The sequence below is a fragment of the Microtus pennsylvanicus genome, chromosome 1 (genome assembly GCF_037038515.1).
Source record: "Microtus pennsylvanicus isolate mMicPen1 chromosome 1, mMicPen1.hap1, whole genome shotgun sequence".
Lineage (NCBI taxonomy): Eukaryota > Metazoa > Chordata > Mammalia > Rodentia > Cricetidae > Microtus > Microtus pennsylvanicus.
In genome coordinates, this window is record NC_134579.1 from 196,554,727 (window position 1) to 196,582,449 (window position 27,723).

A 27,723-nucleotide genomic window follows, 5' to 3' on the forward strand; every position below is an offset into this window, starting at 1 on the left:
TCATTTTCTTTCAAAATTTATATTCCATACTAAGAATAATTTCTGTACACAAATAGCACCATGCCTTTAAATAACCACTGAAATTATTCCTTCTTTTTGACTCTCAAAATGAATGTCTAGCAATTTTTCTTAGTTATGGTTTCCCAAGTTTATCCTTTATGTTGGTTAGTAATTACTTGCTTTTCCAATTCTGTTTTCTTTTACATCTTCCTTATCTATATCTCTACTCTAGTTATCCTGATACTACTCAGATTCATCATCTCTCTGACCTTCTTATTGACAGCTATTATCAATTGGCCAATATTGCAATTTAAAGCCTAACTTTAAAATTTGTACAAGTTTGACATTATTTTTTCCTATCCTGACATTTCTAAGTACAATGTTCTTGTTTTTTGTCACCTTGATAGCAGAGTACAGAAATATCTATCCAATTATAGCCCAGCATCTTCCTACCTATTGATTAAAATTTATTAACTGAACTATTAATATGTTTCATTTCCATAACTGACCTACGGGCACTGAGAAATAAGTATTAATTCCAAATTACCCCAAAAGGGATAGTTGTAACCTCATTTAGGATTAATGTGCTCAAAAAACATAATTGCTACACTCCAGCAAATTCATTTTCTTCCATATTCTTTTCTGATCCACTTTGCTTGCTCATAGTAGTATGCAATTTCTTTCCAGTGTGCATTGATCCCATTATATGAGTTTTTCTTATGCCATTCTAAATGTTGGAAATGTCTTAAAATATCTAAATGCTTACCATGTTAACACTCACAAGATGCAATGCATATTATACCTACTCCTTTCCAAAACATTTTCATTTTCATTCTTCACTTGTATTCAGCCTTACTTTGCTGCTTTCATCAATATCAGTTACTCTAACGAATGATTTTAAGTCCAATGAAGTAAAAAAAAAAAAAACTATTAACAATCCAATTATTATCTCTCAATGACTGGAGGGCTTTATCAGGTTGTTCTTGCTTGTGTTTTTATGTGAGATTGCTATCAGTTGATTTCTGTGGCTAGCTTGCTATTAAGGCTTGGCTAGAATAGTATGGTTCAGTTTCAATCACAGAAGAAACAGGAATACCTCTGCTGCTTTCAGAGTGAGATTTATACACAGAGCTGCTTTTGATTCTCATGATATAACATGTAATCATGGTAGATTACTAACAGCAAATCTAATCCCTAATCATTCATGTCCTCATCTCAGGGCCACCTCTATTTCTCTTCCATTTAACATTTGTTGGAAGTGAAACAGTGACTTCAGTTGACTCTGTGGTAAAATGACAAAGTTCCATCTTCCAAAGGAAGTTAAAACATGGAGACAGGTTTTGAAAAACATCCAAGCATTATTTTGAATGTCTATTTTTCTCATGATGTCGCATATTGAAGGAGGGTTCTCATTTGCTTCTTTGGATCCCATGTCTCTTCCATAGTTTGTGAAGGTGATTTCCATCTGTTTGTGATTGTTCATGGTTTGACTGACGCATAAATGTTGTTGCTCGTTCTCAGAGATATAAAATATCCACTTAAGCCACTTTAAAATAAATAAAAAGAGAAAAAATGTTTTCATTTATTTAGCATTTGCTTAGGATAGTCAACAACAAACTTCACAAATACAAGCATTATACACAGAATTGTATTAAGTAGAGTGACAACCTTTTGTTTGTTACAAATGCACATTGGAATGCTCTGATTTCTGGTTAACCTATTAGGAATGTATGTTACCAGTGAAATTATGTCAAAAAATAAAGCATTCGCTATTATTTATTATATTTTTCCTTTTATCAAAAAATTCTTCTCCTATATTATATCCTTGTTACAGTTTCTCCTCTCTCTATGCCTACCAAGTCCTCCCCACCTCTTCTTCCATTAAGATTTATCCAAATATTTCTGTCTTTCATTAGAAAATAAATAGATTTTTAAGGGATAATAAAATACAATATAAGATAAATCAAAAATTAATACATCAAAATAGAGCACAACAAACAAACAGTCATGAAAGAAACCAAGAAAAGGTACAAAAAAAATATAGAGACTTGGGGATACAATTGTTCATATACTCAGTATTTCATACACTAAACTAGAAGTAATAATATATTTATTCATTTTGTTAGCTGGCTACTACTGGGCATGGAACCCTTAAGAATAGTTGCTTCCTCCATAAGAATTTCCTTGAAGGAAATAAAGTTTTCATTTACTATAGGAGATAGTTTCTGAATTAGGGATGGAGGCAAGTGACTGCTTCTCTTAACTGTAGGATCTCATCTGGTACAGACTTCTTCAAGCCCTGGGCCTGCTTCCATTGTCTCTGGGAGTTTATATATGTTAATTCTGTTGATTTAAAGGGTTTTGTTTCCTTGATGTCCTCCATTCCCTCTGAGTGTAAAAATCTTCTACATGGAGTTCTCTGAGACCTCACAGGAAGGATTTGATGGAGATATAACGTTTAGGACTGAATTTTCTGAGCTTTCTTACTCTCTACGTAATGTCCAGTTGCGGGTCTTTGTATCTGTTTCCATCTTATACAGAAGGATGCTTTTCTGATGAAGCCTGAACAAGACACTGATCTATGAGAATGGATCATCAGAAATCTTTTATTTCTATATTTATTTTATTTATTTTTTTAGATATTTTATTCATTTTCATACTACACATAGTACCCCAACCCAGCTCTTCTCTTGCCCTCTCCCAACCAAAACACCTCCCCTCCCCCCAAGTCCACTCTTCAGAAAGGTTAAGTCCTCTCATCAGGAGTCAACAAAGCCTGGCACATTAAGGTGGGGAAGGACCAAGCCCCTCCCCCCCATATCAAGGCTGAGCAAGGGAATAGGCTCCAAAAAGCCAGTTCATTTACCATGGATAGAGACCGGTCTCACTGCCAGGAACCTCACAAACAGCTACATGACTGTCACCCACATGCAGAGGGCCTTATTCTGAGCCATGTTGATTCCCTACTAGCCATAGATTTAGCTACCTCTCTCAATATTCTTATGTTTATCCTCTTCTTTTCTCTCCTTCTCCTCTTGATCCTCCCATTCCAGTCCCTCACTCCTGGAACTATCTATACTCTGTGTCACATTGCTGGGGAATTCTATCTGTTCCTCCACCTTCCGGTTTTTAGTCTATCCTCTGTCATTCTATGGATTATAGTTAGATTCTCATTTACCAAACAGCTGACATTAACATATGGGCAAATACAAACCATATTTGTCTTTCCTCACTAAGGAAATTTTGTTTGTTTTTTATTTTCACCCATTTACCAGTGAATTTTTTTAGTGGATGAGCAATATTTCACTGTGTGTGTGTGTGTGTGTGTATATATATATATATATATATATATATATATATATATATATATACCATTTTTCTTTATTTATTCTTTTATCAAAGAACACCTACGTTGTTTCCAATTTCTGTCAATTATGAATAGGGCAGCAATGAACATGGTTCAACAAGAGGCTCTGTGGTTGGATGAACTCTCCTTTGGGTATATGGTCAAGAATGGAATAGCAGGATCTTGAAGTAGATTAATTTCCATGTTCTTGAGAAAATACCACACTAATTTTCATAGTGACTATGCAAGTTTGCAGTCCCACCAGCAACTGATGAGCATTCTATTTAATTCATATCCTCTCCAGCATGAACTGTAATTTCTATAATTAATCTTAGCCATTCTCATAGACACAAATTGAAATCTCAAAGTAGTTTTCATTTGCATTTTCCCGATGACCAAAAACGTCGAACATTTCTTTTTGTGCTTCTCAAACATTTGAATTTCTTCTATTGAGAATTCTCTATTTAGACTATGCCTTATTTTCCCTTGAGTTGTTTTATTGATACACAGATTTTTTAGCTATTTATAAGCATTTTTTGACATTAGTCTTCTGTTGGATACATAGTAAAAAATCACTTTCCATTCTGAAGGCTTCTGCTTTTTCTGAATGACTGTATCATTTGTTGTGTAGAATATTCCCATTTTCATGAGGCGTCATTTAATAACTATTGGTATTTCTTCTTGTACTAGCAATGGTCTGCTAAGAAAATTCTTTCCTGTGTCAATGAGTTCAGGGATTTCCCTAGTTTCTAGTCTAACAGGTTTAGTGTATCTGGTTTCTTGTTGAAGTTTGAATCCATGTGGAGCTGTTTTGTGCAGGGTTATAAGGTGGATATATATGGATTATTCTACACTCAGCCATTTGGTTTGACATGTACAATTTGTTGAATATTCTGTTTTTTTTTCCAGTGTGTTTTTCTGACTTCTTTATTAAAAAAAAAGTTCCACTTTATTTTGTTGTTCAATGTGTCAGTTTTGTGGCCAATACCATGCTGTCTTATCATACATCTCTGTCTGTGATACTACTTGAATTTGAGAACAGTAAAATCTCCAGCGGTTCTTTTATTATTCACAGTTGTTTTAGTTATCCTAACTTTTGTGTATATATTTCCATACGAAGATGAATTTGTCCTTTCAAGATTTATGAAGATTATGTTAGAATATTGATGGGGATTACATTGGATCTGTAGCTTACTATTAGTAGAATGATTATTTTTACTATATTAATTCTACTGATTCATGAGTATGGTAGATATTTCCATCTTCAGAATGTTCTCTTTCATGGTAATTAAATTTCATTGTTTGTTTATCATGAAGAAGTGTGGGATTTTGTCAAAACCCATTTCTGTAACTAATTAGATGACTGTGTAGTTTTTGTCCTTCAATTTGATTATTTGGTGAATTGGAGATGGTGGTTTATTTCTGATGATTCTATTTTTACACATTTTTATTTTATTAGATCTTTGAAAAAATTTATGTAATGAATTTTGATCAGTTTTACTATGTTTTCCACAAATTTACTAAGTTATAACCCCTTTCCCAACCAACTTTATGTTCTTTTTGTCCCCATCAAGGTCAATTTCTGATGCCCAAATACTCTTGGATAGTGATCTTTCACAATAATATGGTCTGGTTATCAGACTTTGCACTTTTACAGAAAATTGGTACTTCTCCTGTAACAACAGAAACTTAACAATGAATTCTCAGCTAGAGGTAGAACTGTGAACTGAACTTTCTGTTTCCTAGTAGGATTTTCTTTTATATGTTTTGGCTCACATGAGAGTTGTTCATGCTGTCAAAACTCTTTGTGTTCATATTTGTAGCTGAATGCAGTGTCCATAAGACCCTTGTTCTTCATCATGTCTCATCATTCTAAGATCAACTAGATGTACCTGGGCGACGTGGAAAAGTATTCTAGAAAGTCTTAATTCTATGTCTTGAGGTAAGATTGCTGACTTGGAATATAAAAGTAGAAAAGAAAGGCTGTTTTCATTTGAAAAGTTATTAAGTCCTGGCCTAGCCCTGTGCTTTATTTAGGGCAACACCAAAATTGCTTTTCTGTACTGGAAAATGTTCAGCAATGTGATGTATATTACCTTACTGAAATGCAACTTCCTTTATGAACCCATTTGACTAAACGTATGTTCCTGCAAATTGAAGGAATACACATCTATAACAACTTAATGAGCATTCCATTATGTAAAATGGATTACTAAGTCAGTTGAGTCATATTCAAAACGGGTGTGTCCTTTTACAAGGTCATCATTTCTATTGCAAGTGTGGCCAGGATCATCCTTAGAAAATTACTAAAGCATAGAATAAAAAAGCATTAGAAATAATACAGTAAGGAAAAACAAAACATTTTCTTAAAACTGATTGAATAATACAATAAACCATCCAAGATAAAAGAATAAACTGTTGACAGAAACACATAATAGTATCTATAGAGCAGATATTTTTACAGTATTAAGTTACAATATACTTCTAAAATTTTATCATTTATGAAAATTAAGAAAACACAATTTTATCAAAAGGCACAGGGAAATCATGTCTCAAAAAGAGAAAAGAAAATATAACTTAAATGTTCACTTACTTTTTTCCCCTTTTTCTTTCTGTTTTTAATATCTTTAAATTTTAGAGAATTTCATACATGTGCACAATGAAATATCATCTCAACCCTCTATTTCTTCTTCCAGTTCTACCCATTTCTTTCCATTGACTACTGTATACTGTTCACTGAAAACAAAGGCACTTCTCTCCTTCTCTCTCTCTTTCTCTCTCTGTCTCTCTCTCTGTGCGTCTGTCTGTCTGTCTCTCTCTCTCTTTCTCTCTTTGTTTTTGAGACAGGATATAAATTGGGAGCCTGTCCTGTCACTCTATTGAAAATGCTGGCCTTGAACTCACAGAGATCTGCCTGCTTCCTTCCTCCTGGGTGCTGGGATTAAAGGTGTGATCCACCATCACCTGATTTTTTCTTTAACTAATTAATTTATTTATCTATTACCTGAATTTTTAAAAATTGTTTTTTTACTGCATTTTATGTATGTACATATATGCATCAAATTCCAAGGACAGTCTAGAGGAGTTGGTTCATTGCTCTCCTTCTACCATGTGGAGCCTGGGATTGAACTCTGCTGTTAGGCTAGTCAGAAAGGATCTTTATTTGCTGAGTCATCTCTATAGCCAACAATCAGTAACATTTCTAGCCAAGGTTTACTACCTGACAGGTCCATGGTATAAATACAAATATTTATGAGGCAATTAGACAAATGCTCATTTAGAAAACAAACAAACAAACAAAAAAAAAACAAACAAAAACAGTAGCAAGTTTTACCCTAGGGACAATGTCGAGGGACAAGTCATGTGTTTTTGGCCAGGTTTATAGAAACAGATATAAAATTCCCATAACAGTCATGCTACTATTGCATATAATTGTATATTGCCTGGGAAGTCAGTATGAACACGTATGATCCAGTGCTGTGTAAGATCATCAATGTTTTTCCTATCCAGTCTTCTGCACAGTAATTTCTGACACTAGAAAATTAGAAAATAGGGTAGAAGTTTCTGAGTCCCTTTGAGACTGATATTTCTACACCCTGCAGCCATATGCATGCCACATTTTTAACAATAGGTTCTTACCATGGAGTTATGGTGAGTTGTGGTGATCTACTCAATACCCCTACTCTCCTCCACCTGAACCTCACTTCCAACATTGCATAATCTTTTAAAACATAATATCCTCTCTCTTCTCTTTTTTCCAATACATTAAGGCATCCTGTGACTTAACTTTCCATAATTTGGGTTCTGAGATAGTAGGCTTACATATGATATTTTACACTCTTCCCTTGGATTGGCCTCCTTGTTTATCCTTTGATTTCTTCCATATCCCCACACCCTGACTAAGCTTTTTGACCTCTTGCATTCTGCTTCACTATTCTCATTTTACTTTCCATCAACTTCCTTCTTCTCTTTATTTCACCCACCAAAAAAAATCTCGTTTCTTCTCTGGTTACCATTGAGTCCAAAGTTAAATACCCCAAACAATGCCAACCTTAGAGAGAATATGTGGCTTTTGTCTTTTTGGGTCTGAGTCACCTTAGCACAATTTTCTGCACTTCTGTCCACTTACCTACAAATTTTATTATTTCATTTTTTAGTTACAGATGACTTGTATTCCCACATATTGTCTTATCCATTAATCTAGGGAGTGCCAGTTTCCTTAACATAGCAGAGAGAGTTAAGGGCTTCCTAGAAAACAACCAATGAGCTAGAACTCCTCAAATTCACCCAAGTTTCATGAATATCCTTCTGTAGATTCCCTAGCTCCTGATACTCACATGTTAGCACCACCAGACCACCAGGACCTAGCATACACATCTATTCAAACAATAACAAATATACAGTTCCCTCCACAGTCCTACAAACTGAAAAATCCAGACAACACAGCTCCTCCAAAACTTAATAATGACATTCAAGTCCCCATAAGCACAACCTGGAAGAACTTCTGGAGGTAGAATTCGAAAGAATGATTACAAATATAATCTTTTCCTTTTCCAGTACTACTGTGACTTTAAAAGGCCATAGAAAAATTGTGTTCCTTCAAAATGTACATTATAATTCCAGCACTTTAACTCTTTGAAATGGTGATTGCCAGTAAAAATAAACAAGATGCTTCATAGCAAATACCAACAAATATAAACAGAGACATGCTTTGAGATAAAGCCATCCAGAGAAATTCTAGTCATTGCCAGAGTTGTGCTATGAATATAGACAGGTAGTATGTTATTATGTAGTCTGATGACAGAAGTAAGCATTTATAAATGAAAGCTAAACAATGGTTTGTTGATATATCATTGTGAGGGACAACTTTGTAAAAAAGAAAAATATATTGCATTTTTGTCACATTCAGGTAGTGGGGATAATTTTAAATGACTATCTTGTATCATTAGGTTGTTGTGAGTTTTGTAAGTCAACAAAAACCATATCTATCTAGCAAAAGCATATCTGTCCAAAAAGCATATCTATCTCATAATATTTCCTTCCTTTTCCTTCCTCTTATTTTACTAGTCTTGTGGAATTCAGCAAAATTAATCCAAATACTTCAAGCATTATTGTCAATTTTATCTATTTACTTCCTGCTGTGTCTCCAGATTTCTCTCATGCGAAGTATAAGGTTTAATTAGCCTGTGCTGCATAAATAATTGCATTGCAGTACAATTGATTTGAAAACATCTTAACACTGAAGTAAAAAGAACCTTCCATTACCTCCTTGCCTCAAAAGCACAATAGGTACTTTTATGTACTTTCCTAATACACTTCTAGTTACAGATCGCCATTTGATGATAATTCCATCAACTTTTGTTAGAGTCTTTTGATTCTACTATATTGCATTTGCAATTTTAAAATATCTGTCACTTTCTGTTTTAATCCATTCAAATTCCATCCTATGGGGAATTGTGATTTTTCCCTCTTATTATATAAACAATCACTAGATTTTCCTTCTTAATATATACCAAACAAACCTAGAAATTTCTGTATCTGCCTTAAAGATTTTCTTTGGGTACTTGGATTTGAACCTATGGGCTTGTAAAGGTTACCCAAATACCTCAGCCCCTAATCCACCTATAACCTCAGTCTTCACTTCCATTTCTTCATTGCCAACCCCCATGACACTAGTGAACTTGTGCTGTCCTTGTTGAGTCAGGGAGAGTTCACTCTTTCACACTCCTGGTTCCTGTCACCTCTCCAGATCATTTTGCTGCTGTACTTTGCTTCTGAGAGTTTGTGTAGAATAAGTTAAGCCAGAAATTTCATACCACCAATGAATAAAAGGGTGTGGTTATGCATGCCTGTAATCCCAACACTTGAGAGACAGAGGCAGAAGAGTACAGAAGCTGGAGCACTCCCTGAGCTACAAGAAAGAGGGGGGAAACAGAGTTGATTTTAGAAATATCTAAGCCTGTCATTGTGTCAGGGAGGCTGAAGTAGGAAAATTCTCATATGCTGGAGGCCTGTCTAGCCTACAGTAAATTTAGAGCCAGTTGATCTGCACAGTAAGACATGTCTGACAAAATAAATAGGCCTGAGAAGAGGGTTCAGTCTCTAAAGTTTTTGCTGTTCAAGCCTAAGGCCAGGTCTGCATTCAGACTCCCAAGGACCAAGGTAAAAAGCTGGATATAAATGCTCAGCTCTGTAATATTGGTGCTGATCAGGCAAAGACAGTAAGATGTCTGGGCTCAATGGCCAGATAATCTTTGTAATTAGTAAGCTTCCCACTCCAATGTGAGCTCCCATCCCAAAAAGTAATATATGGCAGCAATGCAGCAATTGGAGTATATTGCTGATATTGACCAATATCTACCTGCTTTTTAAAAAAAAAAACAAAAGTTAATATTCTCTCTCTCTCTCTCTCTCTCTCTCTCTCTCTCTCTCTCTCTCTCTCTCTCTCTCTCCCTCTCTCTCTCTCTCTCAATCTGTGTGTGTGTTTGTATGCAGCACTATGATTAAACCTATGTTCTTTCATATATTGAACACATGTTACGTGATTGACATATTTCTGAATCCACTTCTTACTTTTATTTTAATTCAGGTCTTGCTTAATGCACAAACTTGCCTTAACATTACTGGGTAGATCATAACAGCCTCCAACTTGGAATCTTCCTGTGTCAATCTCCTGAGATTATAAGTACGTGTCACCATTTATAATTTTCTAGTGATGTTTATAGTCATTCTTCTACTTTAATACCATTTAAGCAACAAACATTTATATTTTCAAATCCTCATTCAAGAAATGGGAGAGCAGAAAGAAATATTCAAAAACTGACATGTGATAACTCGGTGCGGTTCCAGTGTGAGGAGGAAAAGATTTATTATAGCTCACAAATTCAGGTTATAATTCATCATGCAGGAAAACCCTAGGAATTAGGATGGTCAGGCAACTGGTCCTGTATGTCCACAGTTAGAGGAAGATAAAAATGAATACATACATGTTGACCTTCTCACTTGCACAAACAAGAGATTTCTCCACTCATACTCACTGGACCGCTTGTGTGGGGAATTCTGCTGTTCACAGTGTGCTGAGTATCTGGCACCAGTTAATCTAAAATCTAATGAATGACTCCTCATGGGTGGGAGTGAGTTGGGGGAGTTGGGGAAGAGAAAGGAGAAAAAGGAGGAAGAACTGTGGTTGGTATGCAAAATGAATAAAAAAATATTTTTAAAAAAAACCCCACAACTCCTCACCAACATGTCTACTGGCCAATTCTAGTTATACAACATTCAAGGTAAATCGCTTGCCAGGTGATTTGTATGTTGTGTCAAGTTGACAAAGCTAACTAACCCACCCATAGTCCACATTTCCAAAAAGAGTTGGCAGTGGGTTTTTTGTTTTGTTTTGTTTTTACTAAAATAACAACAAAGTCCTCACCTAGGTCTTTATCCTGCTTATTTTGTTACACTTTCTTTTTATGTCTTGGAAGACTGTTCTTTTCTAAGGAGAAACAGAAAGGGGATGAATCTGGATAGGAAGGAACGTTAGGAATAACTGGGAGGAAGAGAGAGAGGAGAAGCTGTAATCAAAATATGTTTGTATGTAAAAACTATTTTCAAAAAAGGGAGGAAATGAATGAGTTTCTAATATCTTTATTTTTGATTCTATTTTGTCTCTAAACTATTAGGTTCAAGGAACTTGGTCCTTGTGCTGTACTGAGAGATGAGAACCAACGAAGATGACCTAAATGTTAGCACATGGGTTTCCACCTTCATTAATGGATACAGGGTTTCTTAAGAAGTGTGTTATGTCTCATAAGAACTCTATTAATAACAGAGGGTTATTAAAGAATTATCCTGAACCCTGCTGGGTCTCTTGTCTTCTGCTGTGTGATGATGTCCACTGTGAGGGCTAAGAAAGAAGACAATTCCAGGTTCATGATCCTGGATATAAGGAAATGTTCACTAAGTCTACTATATTTATAATACTTAGCCTTAAATATTCTTTTAGAACAACATAATATAGATCAAAACTACTAGTAGACAACTAAAAATTTTAGATTTGAATTTTTGAATTACTTTCTTCATTTATCGTCTAGCTACATCCTACTTTCAAAATCAATTTTTTTGAAGAAAACATCTAAACATAGAAGAACTTGGAAATATAGCATAATTAAAATGTTGTAACATTTCAGTGGCATTGTTCTCTTTAATGAAAACCAAAGTTAAATTCCTCACCTTTTTCGGTGTCCACATTTCCACACTGAGAGTACTTAAATGATACCTGAACTCAGGCAAATCCTTTGTGTACTACTTTCTGTGGCATTATGCAAACAATTATTTATTTATATTTTGGGATACTCAACATAGAAAGTTGTTAAGATACACGTTAAACAACTAAGTTACTGAACTTTTGTGTTTGTGTGTGTATACATATATGTGCACATGTGGTGGATGGATAATATGATCAGCCAGAAAGTGTTTTACAGAACATATTTTTCAGTGAAGCTAAATTGAATGAGAAATTTTATCAATATTTATCACAATATTTAATGGTAATTATTATCTATAATAATACTATCTGTATGCAGAATGAGTTTATTTTGATTTGTCCAGATGGAAATCATGGTTAGGCAAAGGTGACCTCTTCAAGTGGTGTTCTTTGGTGGATAATGCATCCTTTGGCACCAATCCTTTGGTACCAATGATTCAAGATACCAAACAGGTGGTGGCAGCAGAAGATGCCACCGTGCAGCGTTTACAAGTCTCTTGCAGAACTCAGGTAGTAGACCCCTTACTACCTTGGGTGTATAAAAGTCTGAGCTCCTTTGTACGCTAAGGAAATGGAATACTTCAGCCCTTGGCTGTAGCTAGTATTTTTCCTCTTGGGTCTAATGTGTCTGAGAATCTTGGCCCTAAAGAAGGTCCTGCGTATCTTTTCTAACTCTTTAAGAGTTTCTTTATTTCTTCTACCTCTTTTTTCAGTGTTCTCTCATCTTCTATTTCTTGGTTTGTCCACCCTGTTAGGTCTATAGACCAAGGAGCTATCCTTTGCTGTTATAGCTGCTGCAATAGCGGCCAGTGTTTCTGGAACTCAACCTCCCCTGTTCTACTGAAAGTAGGAAGGAAAAAAAATCTCACAAGGGAGAAGACTGCAATTGAGCCTAATAATAAAACCCCAGAGAACATCATAATAGGGTTTCTCTCAGCTGGATATACACACATACATACAGAAAGAGAGAGAGAGCAAGTGAGCAAGAGAGAGAGGGAGAGCAAGCGAGCAAGGGAGAGAGGGGGGGGGGGAGAGGGAGGAAGGGAGAGAGAGAGACAGAGACAGAGAGAGGATTCTAATATGTTCCTAGTATTCTGTTTTATAACCAGCAGGAAGGCATTTGTCCATAACCATAACAAACTTATACATTCATTAATAAAGATTTATTGTGTACACACGATCAAGTTTCTGCAGGTTTTTTGTTGTTGTTGTTGACACAGAGCTTCACTATGCTTTCGACACAACTGAAACTTAAAATAGCAGGCCTTAAACTTACTATCATCCTGCTTCAGCCCCTTGAGTTCAATTATCACTGGCAAGTTACTCCCCTTCTATGTTTATTGTGATCTTGAACAAATTACAGATTTCCCTTTTCAAGGAAATGTCCCTGCTCTGGCCCCATAGAAATAGTGACAGTGAGAGTCTTCCACAAGACCCTTCTGTCTTGGCTGTGACAAAGCCCTCAGGAGACAGAGTAAGCAGTTGGAATTGCTATCTGGAAATACAGGGTTCTCTTTGTTGCATCTAACTTTCAATAAAACAGTTTAGAAATTGACTCTAAACAAAGCTCAAGGACAATTTTAGTATTGTGTAAGAGAAACCACTCTTCAGGTTAGGAGAAATCCAGGAACCCACCAAAATGATAGAAGGAGAAAAAGTCATGATTTTAACTATGGCATAGGATAGAAATAAGCAGCTAATTAATAAAGAAGAAATGTATGAATAAATACAGGCTAGCGTATGGCCTTTCACTGCTGTCATTCACGCCATCTCCTGAGATGACGCCAGGGTAAGCAAGTGTTCCAGTCTTCCCCTGCAAACATGTTTGTTTTAAGGGTTAATCTTGATGGAGCATTTTCAGTTTTGCTCTCCTAACATGCCATCCTTATGCAGCTTCCCCCAGGTCAACAAGGGGTTCAAAAGGGCATGTGTTCTTTCTTTCCACTGAAGTTTGCAAGCCCTGGGACTGACAGTTCTTTGTTGGAGGATGGAGCCACTTGTTCATCCCAGTTGCCCAGAACCAAAACAACCACACAGAACTTATTAATTAAATCACCGCTTAGCCCATTAACTCTAACTTGTTATTGGCTAACTCATACATATTAATTTTACCCATTTCTATTAATCTGTGTATCGCCACGAGGCTGTGGCTTACCGGGAACATTCCTGGAATCTCTCTCTGGCAGGCCTACGTTGCAGCTCTCTAGCCCCACCTTCCTCCTCCCATGCTATAAGCCAAGCCAGTTTCATTGTTCATTAGCCAATTAAAGCAACACATAGACAGAAGGACCTCCCACACCAGTTCTCTTGCTCAAGATTTCCAGAGCGGCAAAGAGTTAGTTCCAAATTTCCAATTTGGGACTCAAATCATCTCATCTCTCAGCATCTTCACTTACTTAGCGCATACCTTTACTCCCAGCACTCGGAGGCAGAGGCAGGTAGATCTCTGGGAGTTCGAGGCCAGCCTGGTCTACAAGAGCTAGTGCCGGGACAGGCACCAAAGCTACAAAGAAACCGTGTCTCGAAAAACCAATATATATATATATATATATATATATATATATATATATATATATATATAATCAGGGGTGTTGAGAGATCTAATAAAAACATATTCAAACTAACTATTAATTTAACAGTATTTTTTAAACAATGTTTAATATCTGCTCAACACCCTGTAGGACTTGGCTTCCTCTGGTGAGTCTTTTATTTGTGGAGGAATATATGAACATTACCAAGCATTCTTTTGGTAAACAACATTCATAACAATTTCAAAAACAATTGGATGATGATGATGTGACAAAAGTGTTTTAAGAAATGACCTTGAAAAAGGCAAAAGATTTATGCAACCTGAAGAGAAACCAGATCTCCTGAGTAAATTGGGAGAATGGAGACCTTGGGGGAGCTCTGAAGGGAAGGGGAGAGGCAGGGAGGCGAGCAGAGAAAAATGTAGAGCTCAATAAAAATCAATGAAAATGAAAGTGAAAAAAAGAATGACCTTGTGACATGTTTTAGTCACTTATAAATGATGAGTCCTCACCAATTTAACAATCATTTGACACTATGTGCCAGAGTCTTCATAAGATTTACTTCTCTAAAACTTATGTTGATCTTAATCTCTAAGCAACAGAGGCTTAACTCATGAAACTGTTTCAGGTTTTGACTGAATTGCAGCCAGACTTCCTTTCAAATGTCCCCTTCTGGTCTACTGAGCGCTCCTAGCAATTAGGAAGATCCAGCAAAGTGCACTTCAACAAGTCCTTGTTAGCTTTTATCTTGTGCTTTGTAACTGTTGCCTTTATACTGTTTAACCAAGATTGGGACTTTTTTGAAACATTAGCCTTGAGATTTACAGTAAAGGAAATTTATCAGAACTTTTCAAGTAGTACTTATTGACAGCTGTGAAGGAATCAACAGGGACAGAGAATAGTCAGCAAGAGATTGCAGCTCATAAAACCTATATGTCTTTAGAGAAAAAGGCAGTCCTGAAATAGGAAGAAAATAAATCTGTGAAGTGTACACAACCATAAAATAAATTGAACAATTTCATGATAAGGTGCATCACATGTGATTAAATGTTATATTTTAAAATTAACTGTTTATTAATAAATGATGCTACACGTACTTAAATAATTGAGCTAATATGATCTCATGTTTTGTTATTCACCTCATTACTTTTTTTCTTAATCTCATTGATGCAGCTTCCCTTTTTATGTCATTTTTCTTCTTAAAAGTCACAATCCATCATCTTATGGGCAATAAAGATCAGATATCATGTTGGAAATCTAGAAATCCAATGCTACGAAATAAAATAAATATTACGATGACAAAGAATACATGCAGACTATGGAATTATACTTAAGAATGCATAAAGTTATTGTACCCAGGCAGACACTTTGGTCTAACTTTGATGGAAAAAATAGGAAAACTGGAGAAAATATTAAAAATTGACTTTTGCAGGAGTATATTAGTGATATGATACACAGAATCGTGTGATTAAGGGATGATTGGCTATCAAGGATATCAAAACTATTTAGAATGTTTGAGAAAATATTGACATGTATCTGAGAAAAAGTCTTGTCCTGACAGTCTGTAGAGATTCTTTTTTTATTTTTCATATAAATTCCATGAAATTATGTATATTGTATAATTACATATATCATATTCATATTGCATGTACACATTTTGCATATAATATGTACTATATATGTATGTCTATACATGGTTATATACATGGACACAAACATACATTAATTTATTTATTTAGACAGTATCTCTCTCTCATTGACCCTTTAGTTCAGCTATTAGTAGACTGCCTATGCAAGAAGCTACAAGCTTTAATTTTTTTCTTTAGGATGTACAAAATCCATTTTTTTTAATTTTTTATTGAGGAAAAAAAAGTTTCCGTCTCCTCCCAGCCTCCCATTTCCCTCCCCCTCCTCCCGCCCCTCTCCCCCTCCCCCCACTCCTCTCCCCCTCCCTCTTCAGTCCAAAGAGCAGTCTGGGTTAGACCATTGCAATCAGGCTTTAAAATGGACAACATTCAAAATAGAAACCTGAACACCAAGGAAGCCACAACCCGCTTATGTACAATGGTGCATTGCCTGCAAGATAGGCTGAGGCAGTGGTGGCACCAAGCATTTAGGAGAAACCAACCTTTAACTAATTTGTCTTAAAGTTCACTCTATAAGATTGAATTCATACCCAACATGGCGGGGGTGACCAAGAACTTGAGACTAGATAGCCCTGGGACCTATGGCAAAAGCAAATAATATTGATGTAAAAAAAAAAAGAAAAGAAATGTAGTGATAAATGAACTCCTAATGATATCCTGCTATTCTCATAGATCAGTAGAACCTTGTTGAACTATCATCAGAGAAGCTTCCTCCTGCAGCAGATGGAAACAAATACAGAGACTCACAGCAGGCCAATATGCAGATAGTGAGAGAACTTGGAATAGACAACCCTAAGTGAGATGTTTCTGTGAAATTCCTCCTGTGAGAGCTATGGAAGCCCCATTGAAGACGAAGATGGAGGTACATAAAAGACAAAGTATCTTGGAGGATACCAAGAAAACAAGTCCTTCTAAGTTAACATAAGCAATGCTCCTATAATCTCACAGAGACTAAAATAGCACAGGTTTGTACCCAGTCCTTTGTGTATATATTATAGCTTCAAGTTTAGCGTTTTTAGGGGATTCCTGAGTGTACAAACCAGTTGGTCTCTGGTTCTTATGTCTTCCCTTAGACTATTTCTTTATGGTTATCTGTCCAAATATAATGTGATAGTTTTTGTTTTGTTTTATTATATTTATTTGGTTTTACTTTAATTAAATGAATAAATGAATGGAATCCTAGAAAACAGCATGAAAGTTAACAGTTGTTACAAAAAGCTTTTGGGTGAGGGAATGACAGTGATCTCTTGAGAGACGGAGTTACAGTTTTCTCTTATAGTGACATTGGGGATATCAGGAGAAGCCTCATGTTCAAGGGTATTTGACCAACATAAAACTGGACTCCACAGAGTTTTTTTTAATTTTTTTTTAATTTGGTTACAGTTTTGTCTGCCTTCCTTTCTTCCTTCTTTCCTCCCTCTTTCTTTCTTTTTGAGTGCAGCTTTGTTTTTATTTTCTTTCTTTGGAGAAATTTTGTTGTTACATGAATTTTAGGGAAAGAAATTATAGTTGTGTTGGCAGAGAGGGGCAGACAATCTGAGCAGACTAGAGGGAGGAAAATAATCTGATAAAAATATATTTAAATTAAAATTTGCTTTAAAAATAAAAATAGATAATACATTAAAATACATAAATAACAAAAAATAAATAAAATGACAACAGACTTGAGCAGCAGAACCTTCATATTGCTCATCTTTCTTAATTTCAAAGCAGAGATGAGATGTACGTATATGTGCACCAAGAGAAGTGTGCACCAAGAGACATGCACATTTTTATAAAAATGCATATAACATCAATATAAAGTAATCTGAGTACCATCAGAAGATAAATTGGCAAATAGTGTTTGCAAGGTAGACTATTCTAAAAACTGAAAACATGAGCTGTGAAAGATTCTAATATAGCACTAATGTACAATAATATTCTCATAAAATTAAGCAGCTGTAATTACACATTCCAAAACTAATTGCTTATGAAACAAGAATAAGTAATTTTTTCATCCACTGTAATATATATTTACTCATTGCATTTATACGTTTCTCTTTTATTTACTGGATGATTTATCTTAGTTACATTTCTTCTGCACGCATATGGTTTTATTTAATATCTTGCTTCTTTTCATCATTTATCATTGCTATTAATTTGATTTGCTTCCTTAGTATTCTGTAAAATGTCAATTGTTAAACGTTTCATCATCTCTAGAGGGACTTGTGCCTTCTTAATGCTCCACTAGTGTACTGAATGGAGAGAAGGGATTTGCTCTGTAGCTTCACTGAGAAATTGACAGTTGTAAACATAAAAAAATAATTAGTCAGCTACCCTCTGTATATATTCATGTCCTTATTCAACATGAATTTATAGATTTGATAATATCACTCATGATTTTAACAATGAGCAATATACCTTAAGCAAAAAATAGATTATCTTTGGAACTGCACATTTTCAGTAATAAAGATATCTTGCTAGTTTAATTTCTTATTTTAGAAAACCTTGAAAGATTTAACACATTATAACTCACTGGAGAAATTTTACATTTAAAATATGACTCATCAAAAACCATTAATTGTTACTTATGCATAGAATTATTTAAAATTATCTAAATTTGATTATGTAAATAATTGAAGAAAAGAAATGATGAATGTTAGATAACTAAGAGCATATTACATGTACATTTACTCTGTATCTCGTATTTGAAAAGAAAACACAAGAAAGAAAACAAAATTATATTTAAAGATTGACTTCCTAGTCCTTAGCTCTAGGGAATTGGACATTCTCTTCCAGTTATCACCATGCAACTCTATATATGTTTGCTTACAAACATATAAGCCCCCAAACACAAATAAAGAAAAAAATAAAATTTAAAAACCTCTGTAACTGAAAAATAATAAAGTTGAAAATGAAAATTAAGAAAAAAGTTAAATCAAGTACCAGGAAAAGGTTAAAGAATCTATCTGAAAGGAAGTAGGAAAAGAGAAACAGGAGCGTTTGGGAGTAGAGGTGGGGAAGCCAGGAGAAAGTTAAAGTACAAAGAATGATTACAGAATAAAACACAATAATATAATGATTATATTTTATGTAAATAAACAAAAAAGTGAAATCAAAAGGAAGGGATTGTGAGGCAAGTAAAACACAATACAGCACCTTAATTATCTACTTTCTACAAGTCGTGTAAACAATAAGCGCAAAGATGTCAAGAGCAGTAAAGTAGAAAACAACACAGTATCAAGCCCTAAAGTATAAGGAAGCTTCTGTAGCCATACAATTTCCTGTATAAGATTTTTGAGAGTAGGACTATTACCAGAGAGAAATGAAGACATATTATAATGATGAGAGGGTCAATTCATCAGTGAGACATAATAATATTTTTGTACTTAATGACAGGATGTCAAAATATGTGAAGAAAATGCAGGCAGAAATAGACATAGACAAATTCACACACAGAGCAAGCAGAAATAAAATGACTGGCAAACCCACATACTGTGAGTGGCTATTTTAACAGTCACCCCTTTGTAGATAACACACTAGAAAAAATATGAAGATTGGAGAAGATCTGAAAACTAACAACACAAATATATTTCCCATCAATTTGGAAAATGACTCAGATAGATCCCAAAAGGGATCAAAAGGTAAATCAAAGTTGAATTTCAAAGAATTAAAGCAATTCATATCAAGTTCTCTTACAAAAAAGAACCTAACTAGAATACCTCAATATTTGAAAGTCATTATTTGATTATTAAAAAAACTTATGGGCCAAGATATAAGACTGAAAAAAAGCAAAATCTTATTTGTGTAGATTGACAATGATAATAAAACATGCTGTGGTTTGCATCAGACCATAAAGGGCTAAATGCTAGAGTTCTGAATAGCTTAAGTGATCTTATTAAAAATTAAAGAGAAGAGTCAGTATCTATTTAGGTTTCTACAAAATTCTAGAAAAAAATATAAGGACATTAAATTCAAAGTAAATAAAAGGAAGGAAATATTAAAATGACAAAGCCAAAGTAAAATATTAAGCATGGAATTAACTTATTAGGTCAGTGAAAAAGTAATTGTAGTTTTGTATTGCTGAAACTTGTTGTTTGATAGCGTAATGCACTCTTAATAAATGTACTTGTTATGGATTATTTAATCTATTAATTACATTTATAAACTCACTGTATATGTGTTTGTGTGCATGACTATTTATTAAGCCAAAAATATGTATGTCATAGAACAACTCAGGAATCACGTCCCTCCCATTGTTATGTAGGTGTTGGGAATAAACTCGATTATCAGGAATTTATATCAAGCAAATGTCTATATTTACTGAACCATCAAAAGTTGTGATCTCAATTTTCTTATTCCAGTTCAAAATAGGTTGGTGATAAAATTCACAGCACCCTCAACACATTAGGTTCAGGAACTGATACTTAATATACAGTACAATAATAATTCTTGTTTTCCAAAAGATAAGAAGCCTTGGATATGAGAACTAAAGAGACTGGCCATCAGATGTTGACAATGACTGACTTGAAGCAATGGTTGAAGCAGATCCTTCAAACCATTGCTACTAAAACAAACAAACAAAAACAAACAAACAAAAACAAACAAATAAACAAACCAAAACCCTCATCACAGAACTCTGAAGGGCCAATTACAGTTGAGTCAACCTAGAAAACAGAAAAAGCTTAATCAGTGCTAAGGGTGCCTTGTGGGCTGAGCAAACACAAACCCTTTTTAAATTAGACTATTAAGTGTGATGATTTATGTGCACCTTATGCAACAAGTCAACAATGATCATCTCAGCTCAGTGGTTTGACAGAGAAGCTCCACAGGACTTCGCAATTCCCCACTTGGACCAAATAGCAATCATGGTTCCTGATTGGTGTCTGATACTAGTCTGGCCCACTAATAGTTTCTGAATGCCAAAGAAACCATAGGAGAAGTATCCTCAGCAAATGCATCAGATACCAAGGAAACTGTGATGACATCTGATGCAAAGGAAAGGCACAATTCTCCATGCCAATACCAGACCTCTTCTGGCACAACCAAGACTTAAACAGTTGAACTTACTGGGCTATGAAGTTCGCCTTGTCCACCTTATTCATTGCCCACTTTCTCACCAAGTGATTGCACTTCTTCAAGCATTGCAACACTGTTTTCAAGATAAAAACGCTTCCACAGATAGCAGTTGCAATGAATGCTTTCTCAAAGTCCTCTGAAACTCAAAACCAGTACTTAGGTGTGATAAGAATAAACAAACTCATTTCTCTTTGACAAAATATGTGATTTTTTTGAAAATTGTTCCTATTTTGATCAAAAATGATGAGTTCACCCCATCTATAATGACTTAAATTTTATGGTCCAACACTATAATTTATTTTGTACCAATACATAACAAAATTAAAAGTTGATTTTTTTTTAAAGGGTCATCAATGTGAGAAGTCTTTAGGAGGGTCTTTTAGAGAAAAATAAGAAAAAGAAAGCTTTAAATAAAATATTAAAAACTTGAGGAATATTATAGCAAACCCATACAAAACAAACATATATTCTTATTTTATTACAACCACAAATTTAGAAACTTTGAAAAACTCTGCCAAACTTACTAGGCAAAATTATAGAAAATTCAAATATCTCTTCGACTAAAACTAACTTAATAAGTCACATGAGTGTGCCTGTAAAGGGAATACTAGTTCCACATAGAACATTGCCTAAATCCATTAATCAATGAAACCACACCACTATAATAAAAGTCTCTAGGAAAACAAGAAAGAATTAACATCTTCAGCCATTCTTATGAACCAACAATAAATTTAATGGCAGAAGTTAATAAAGACTTTATCTTTCTTTTAGAAAATTTCAAGTGATTTTCTGATAAATATTAACACAATGTATATGGATTAAATATTATACTGATACACAGAAAAAGTAATGCCTCATGAATAAATGGGGTTTATTCTTGCCAAGCAACATTATTCTGCTCAAAATTTTGGGGATATTTTTCACCGCATTAAGAATAAAAAAAATTCCTGTGATTAATGCACAGAATTTGGAAAATGTATTTGACAGTATCTCCACAATGATTTTTAAAAGTCAACATAAATTAAAGAACTTCTTTAAATTAATACAGAAAAGATACTAATTGTTTCCACCAGCAATAGTGCTAACAGTGTAATAAGGTTTAGGAAAAGACATTTGTCCTGAAATCCCAACATCATGTACTGTAAGAAAAGAAAAACAAATGGTAGGCATGGTCACCAGCATGTACAAAGGAAGAGTATTCCCAAATGAAACATTTTTGTAGAAAGCCTCAGAACAAATTACTGGAACTAATAAAGGAAGTTAATGAGTTCAAAGGATACAAAATCAAGTTTTCAAAATTCAATTATCTTCCTATAGACTTACAGTAGAAAAACAAATTTACAATTAAGGAAATAATTACATTTATTATGGTATTATAAATATTAAATGTCTTGGGATAATTGCAAGAAAATATGCACAGCACTCTCATACTGTAAACTAAAATCAATGCTACAAGAATAAAGACCAAAAGTATTTAATAGAATAGCAATTCCATGGACTAGAGGATTCAGCACTAATGAGATATGAACTACTGACACGTTCATGAGTTTCAAAACACATTAATTAAATTCTGTAGAATCTGTATAGAAATTAAGTATGTATTGCAGTTTATATAAAAGCTAATGCATTAAAACAGTGGTTCTCCACCTTTCTAGTTATGTGATCCTTCAATGCAGTTATTCATGTTGTGTGACCTGTAACCATAAAGATTTTGCTACTGTTGTGAATGTAATGAGAATATCGAATATGCAGGATATCTGATATGTGACTCCTGGAAGCGTTCTTCAATCTCACTAAAGGGCTGAGACCCACAGGTTTATAACCAGTACTTTAGAACATTTACATCTAGGAAAAAGAAGTTTAATTCTGAAATATTAGACCATGTGACCCAACCCCTGAGATAAATATAATGACAGAAGCCTGGCTTTGGTGTCAAAGAAATAAAATTATGAAAACTGTCCATGCTGTCGCCTCCTAAAGAAAAGCAGAAAGAAAGGTTCTACAGCAAATGTTTCTGAAACAATGAAAGGAAAAACATCAGTCTCAATTCTTTAAATAAATGCAAAGATATATAGATTATAGATCTAACTAAGGTTCTGTAAGCAAACACCATGATATATTTCTAATCTGAGACAATTAAACAATAATTTCTAAGAAAATATGTACCTAGGGATATAGATCAGTTGATTAATCCTTGCCTATCATGCAAGATGTCTAATGTTCAATCCTCAGTGCTCCATAACTAAGTGTGGATAGGTCTGTACACATTATTAGTAAATGCTCTGCTCTTCCCTCTTACAGGAAGGCAGAGAAGTTTAAGTGATTCCTATGGAGGTAATGAAACCTGGGAGAGTGGAGTCAATAAATCAGACAGACTAAAGTCTCATTCAATAGTCATCTTTATTCAGAGAATCAAACAACTTATACTATGAAGGTTATGAGTCACATGAGGAATGTGTCCAATAACCATGGCAAAACATGCTTGTTAGACGAGCCACATGTGGCAAAACAGATTTTTCCATAGAGGCATGTAGAGGTATAAAAGTAACTGGTTGTAAAGAATAATCTAAAACAAATACATTCCTACCAGGTATATCTGGGAAGACCATGAGGAAACATTCCAAGAACAATTTTGTGTTTTTGAAGAACCAGAGATGGCAAACTCTTGTCTTCTTCTCCTCGAGTTTTCTCACAAATTCTCAGAATTCTAAGAATGTGTTCTGATATACAAGGACATCCTTAACTATTTAAATAGATCATTGCCTACCTGTGCTCAGAAAAAATGTCAGAAAAATAAGGAAGAAAATAATGATAGATTATAATAAAAATTCATATGTATAATACCATTAGAAATGGAAAATTAAAGTAGGAAGAAATTACATATAGTATGTGTATTTGGTGACAAACTTTATGTAGAATAAAGAAAAATTACAAATCAATGCCTAAATGGCAAGCAAATGATAAAATATATAAATATATTATATATGCACACTTATTTAAATAAACCTAAATGATGAAGAAATTCATCAAATGATACTCACCTACTAAAATTGGGGAAGAGAGAGACTGAAAATTAAAAGTGATGTAATTGTTAAATACACTTCTCAGTTTGGATCTCGTGAACTGATAATGCTCAATAGAGTTTAACTTTCTAAAAAAATAGTGATTAGTAATTTTAGTTCTATGAATGGAAATAATTACAGGTTCATAAGACTAAAGTTATCATAGTATTATAATAAAGTTCAAAATATGAACTTCCTCCACACATGCCTCACTTCTTACTACTGTATCATGTCATCTGTATGAACCTAAAACAGTACCTCCTTCCATGTGAGAGTACATGTGCCTATGGAAGTCCTGTATCATCCTCCAGCATTGTCTCCTCAAACCTTCTTCCTTCCAATCCCACTGGGTTATTTTTTTCTGCAGCTGTTCAAAGGCACTTTCTGCTTGCAGAGCATTTACCACCCATTGTCTTGCAGGCTGTGCTTTCTCCTTAATAGGCATCTAGACCATTTTTCAACCATTGGTATTAAAATGAAAATAAATATTGCAAATCAATGAGCTCCAATTTTTACTGTTTCTTCTCCTTGAGCCAGGGAAATATCAGTAATGAAATTTCAACTCAACAAGAAGAATCATTTAAGTTAATTTCAAATAATTTAAGCTCATGATAGGCATTTGGCAGGCATGGAGAATCTGGGAAATGTTATTTAATAGAAATAACTTCATGTGTCTTTCTCTTGCAGGTAAAATTGCTTTTTTATGGAAATCTGCTAGGATGGTGTAAATTCTGTCTATAAACCCTTAAAATGGACACATCCACAATATTCAGAGCTTGGATGTGACTTAGTGTTACCACTTAACTTGAAATCATACATTTTATAAATATGGTTGAAAAGTGTTGCTCTCAGGTTAGGATTTTTTCACATTACAATTGTAACTGAAACGCAGAAACCATGCTTGTAAGCTGTAGACCACAGGTGCAAGCGTCTATGCTAAACTACACATTAAAAAACATATATATGCTTCATGCATTGTAATGCACTTTCTACTAAAAATGTACTGTGTTCAGTTAAAAAGCTATGATATGTTTCTGATTTACCTTCCTAATTTCTAAGGTTTAATAATACCTGGATGGAAATGCTAACAATTTGTTTATTTTTAGTGAAAGAGTCAAAGAAAAGTCCACGAAGACAGTCTGATGAATGATTGGAATAATTTCATTCCTAGCTCAGATTTGCTACACCCAGGCCAACATACTGGATATAATCCTTAGGAAAACAATAGCAATCTGCACTGCCTTGTGAATAGATGGGGAAGTGTGTCAGCAGCAATTTACTAATTCACTCAGAAGGAAAGAGCATGACTTTTTTTTTTTTTTAACGATAATGTACTACAGGCCAATCTAATAGGTTCATGCCTCATGTTGAAACTGTCCTAGCTTAATAAGGATACGAACATTATGTTTACTTTGCCGGATTTAACAGCACATGCTACTGAAAATTGACCTTTAAATGATCCCCTGTGTAGTTCTGTGCTATTTGTTTTAGATTACTGGAAGCCTTGAATATTTTTAGCTAAAATGTGTTCGTTTATATTTGCATGGGTTGTCATTTCCTCCCTCTTGTATCCATTAGTGCATTACAAACATGCAAACAGAAGCTCGCCTTGAGCTGTGCATGCCGGAGAAGTAGAAGCAGAAGATGCCATATTTTCCTGATCAGAAAAATAGCTGCAGAAACTCCATCATCCTCCCTCTGCTGGAACTCAGAAAGGGAGAATAAATGGATTTTCTTTTTTTCTCAAATATTTTAAATGAATTTTTGTGACTTAAATTGTTAAAGTCAATGGTATGAAGTGTGTTTGGTTCATATTTATTCTTATTTTAATAATAAGCAATTTAGGCAATGGAGAGATGGTTCTCTTGGTAAAGAGCTTACCATGCAAGTGTGAGAAGTGGATCTGAACACAACATGATTAAAAGCAAGTGATTGACCTCCACCTGTAACCCAAATGTTCAAGTAGTGGAGATGGTCACTTAGCAACCTAACTAGCTAACCTTGTAAAATTGGCAGCTAGTTTCAAGTGAACACTGGGTTCAAGCGAGAGACCGTCCTGATTATATCTATGGTGGAAGAAGAATAAAGAAGAAACCTGACATCAGTCTCTGACCTCTACATGCAAGCACATACATGTACAAGAACGCAGGCACACATACCTTTAGTGATATGCATACAAACACACATATATATTCAAAACAAACAAAAATGAAAGACAATATTTTTAATTTCTTAATTGTCACTGCTCTACAGATAATAAGTGTTTGCCAGAGTAATAAAGTTTGAATCCAATTAAATCAAATCCAGCATTTCCAGCATTGAAGACGGTTTTTTTTTTTTTTTTTTACAACAGCCCTACAGTTCTATTCCCCTAACACCAACACAATTGCTGAGTAAACTGCAAGTTGACCTTTCTATCCTTATCCCCTATTTGAATATTGGTGCTCAGTTAAAGGAAGTCACTGAACCCAAAAGACCTTTGTACAGTAACATCATATGTTCTAGGACTGAAAATAACACAGTACTCTATGCAGACACTAATTGCCTTGTTTCAGGCCAATTCTTTACTGCCATCCTAACTCCAGAAGTTCCTATGTGACTGTAGAGTGACCCCCAGAATTCCTTTGTCTGTCCTACTATTTCTAGAGAAAGATTGACAAGGTGAACATCTCCAGTTTCATTTCCTGCATTTGTATTCTTCTCATGTAAATATTTGAACCAACTTCTTCCCAAACAATCGAACCTATAACACTAAACTATGCTTACTCTGTTGGCTCTCTAGTTGAACATCAAACCTTCTTTTCATTATTAATATTTGATGGCGATTTTGTTCCTAACTAACTTTCTGTCTTCAGTTCCATATCAAAAATGTGAATAAATATTTTAAGTAAGATCTGAAACAGATTGAAGTTAACCCTTAAATGTCTGAATTGACATGTTACTTTTTAAAATTTCACTTCAGTTATACCATTTGTGCTTATTTAGGGAAATGTTTTTAATCTACACTCTTGAAGAACTGGAATCTATAATTTTATTGTAGAATTTTAATATGTATCTTTCCTTAAAGTGTTTTAGTCAATCCTAAAATCACATTAAATTGCATATATGTAAATTTGAAATTATACAAAAACATGGCATTTCTTTGACATTGGAGCCTAAGAAAACTGATTTTTTTTTCTTACCTTCATGCTATCAGCAAACTTAGCAGTGACTTATGAAACTGTGTACTATTATCTTGGACTTATGCCAATTCTAACAAAGAGCAAAGGATCCTAGAAAATACTGCAAACTTTGAATAGCAAGTTAACATCTAGTCTAATATTTAACATATACTGTGAATTCGTGAATTCACATGATAAAAACTTTAGAAGCAATAGTTCTGACTTTTACAGGTATTTTAGCCTACATTAGAGGCACAGAATATCTGAATACATTTCAACCATTCTGGCCCATTTTTCACAGTAAAGAGAAGGAAATATTTGTATGAAGAACACATGCTATTTTCTCTTGCTTCACCAGTTTACCTTGGACCAATAACTTACTATCATTTTATAAAATAGAGTGTGGCTAGATTTCAAAGGAGGTCATCAGTGCTTGACATTCACCCACTTCTAAATTTTACTTGATTCAACAGAGACCACAGAGTGTACGTTAATATAGGAATGGAGAGGTGTTTGCAAAATTCATACACTGATGGAATGTGCATTATATATTTGAGCTCTTTCATTAATTGAACAAATATACTTTGATTACCTTGTATTGCTTTCTGAATGCAGGAATGGACAACTGTGGTAACTGTTCAGGCAGACGTCATCTTCAAGCT

The 27,723-nt window shown here is 34.4% G+C and overlaps 1 long non-coding RNA gene across 1 annotated transcript; it reads right to left on the bottom strand.

Moving 5' to 3' along the window:
- Positions 1-1,516: 1,516 nt before the first annotated feature.
- LOC142842571 (uncharacterized) lies at positions 1,517-27,723 on the bottom strand. Its single transcript, XR_012909402.1, has 3 exons — positions 27,654-27,723; positions 20,378-20,426; positions 1,517-1,546 (listed from the first exon to the last, which is right to left on the bottom strand). It is a non-coding gene; the product is annotated as an uncharacterized LOC142842571 (long non-coding RNA).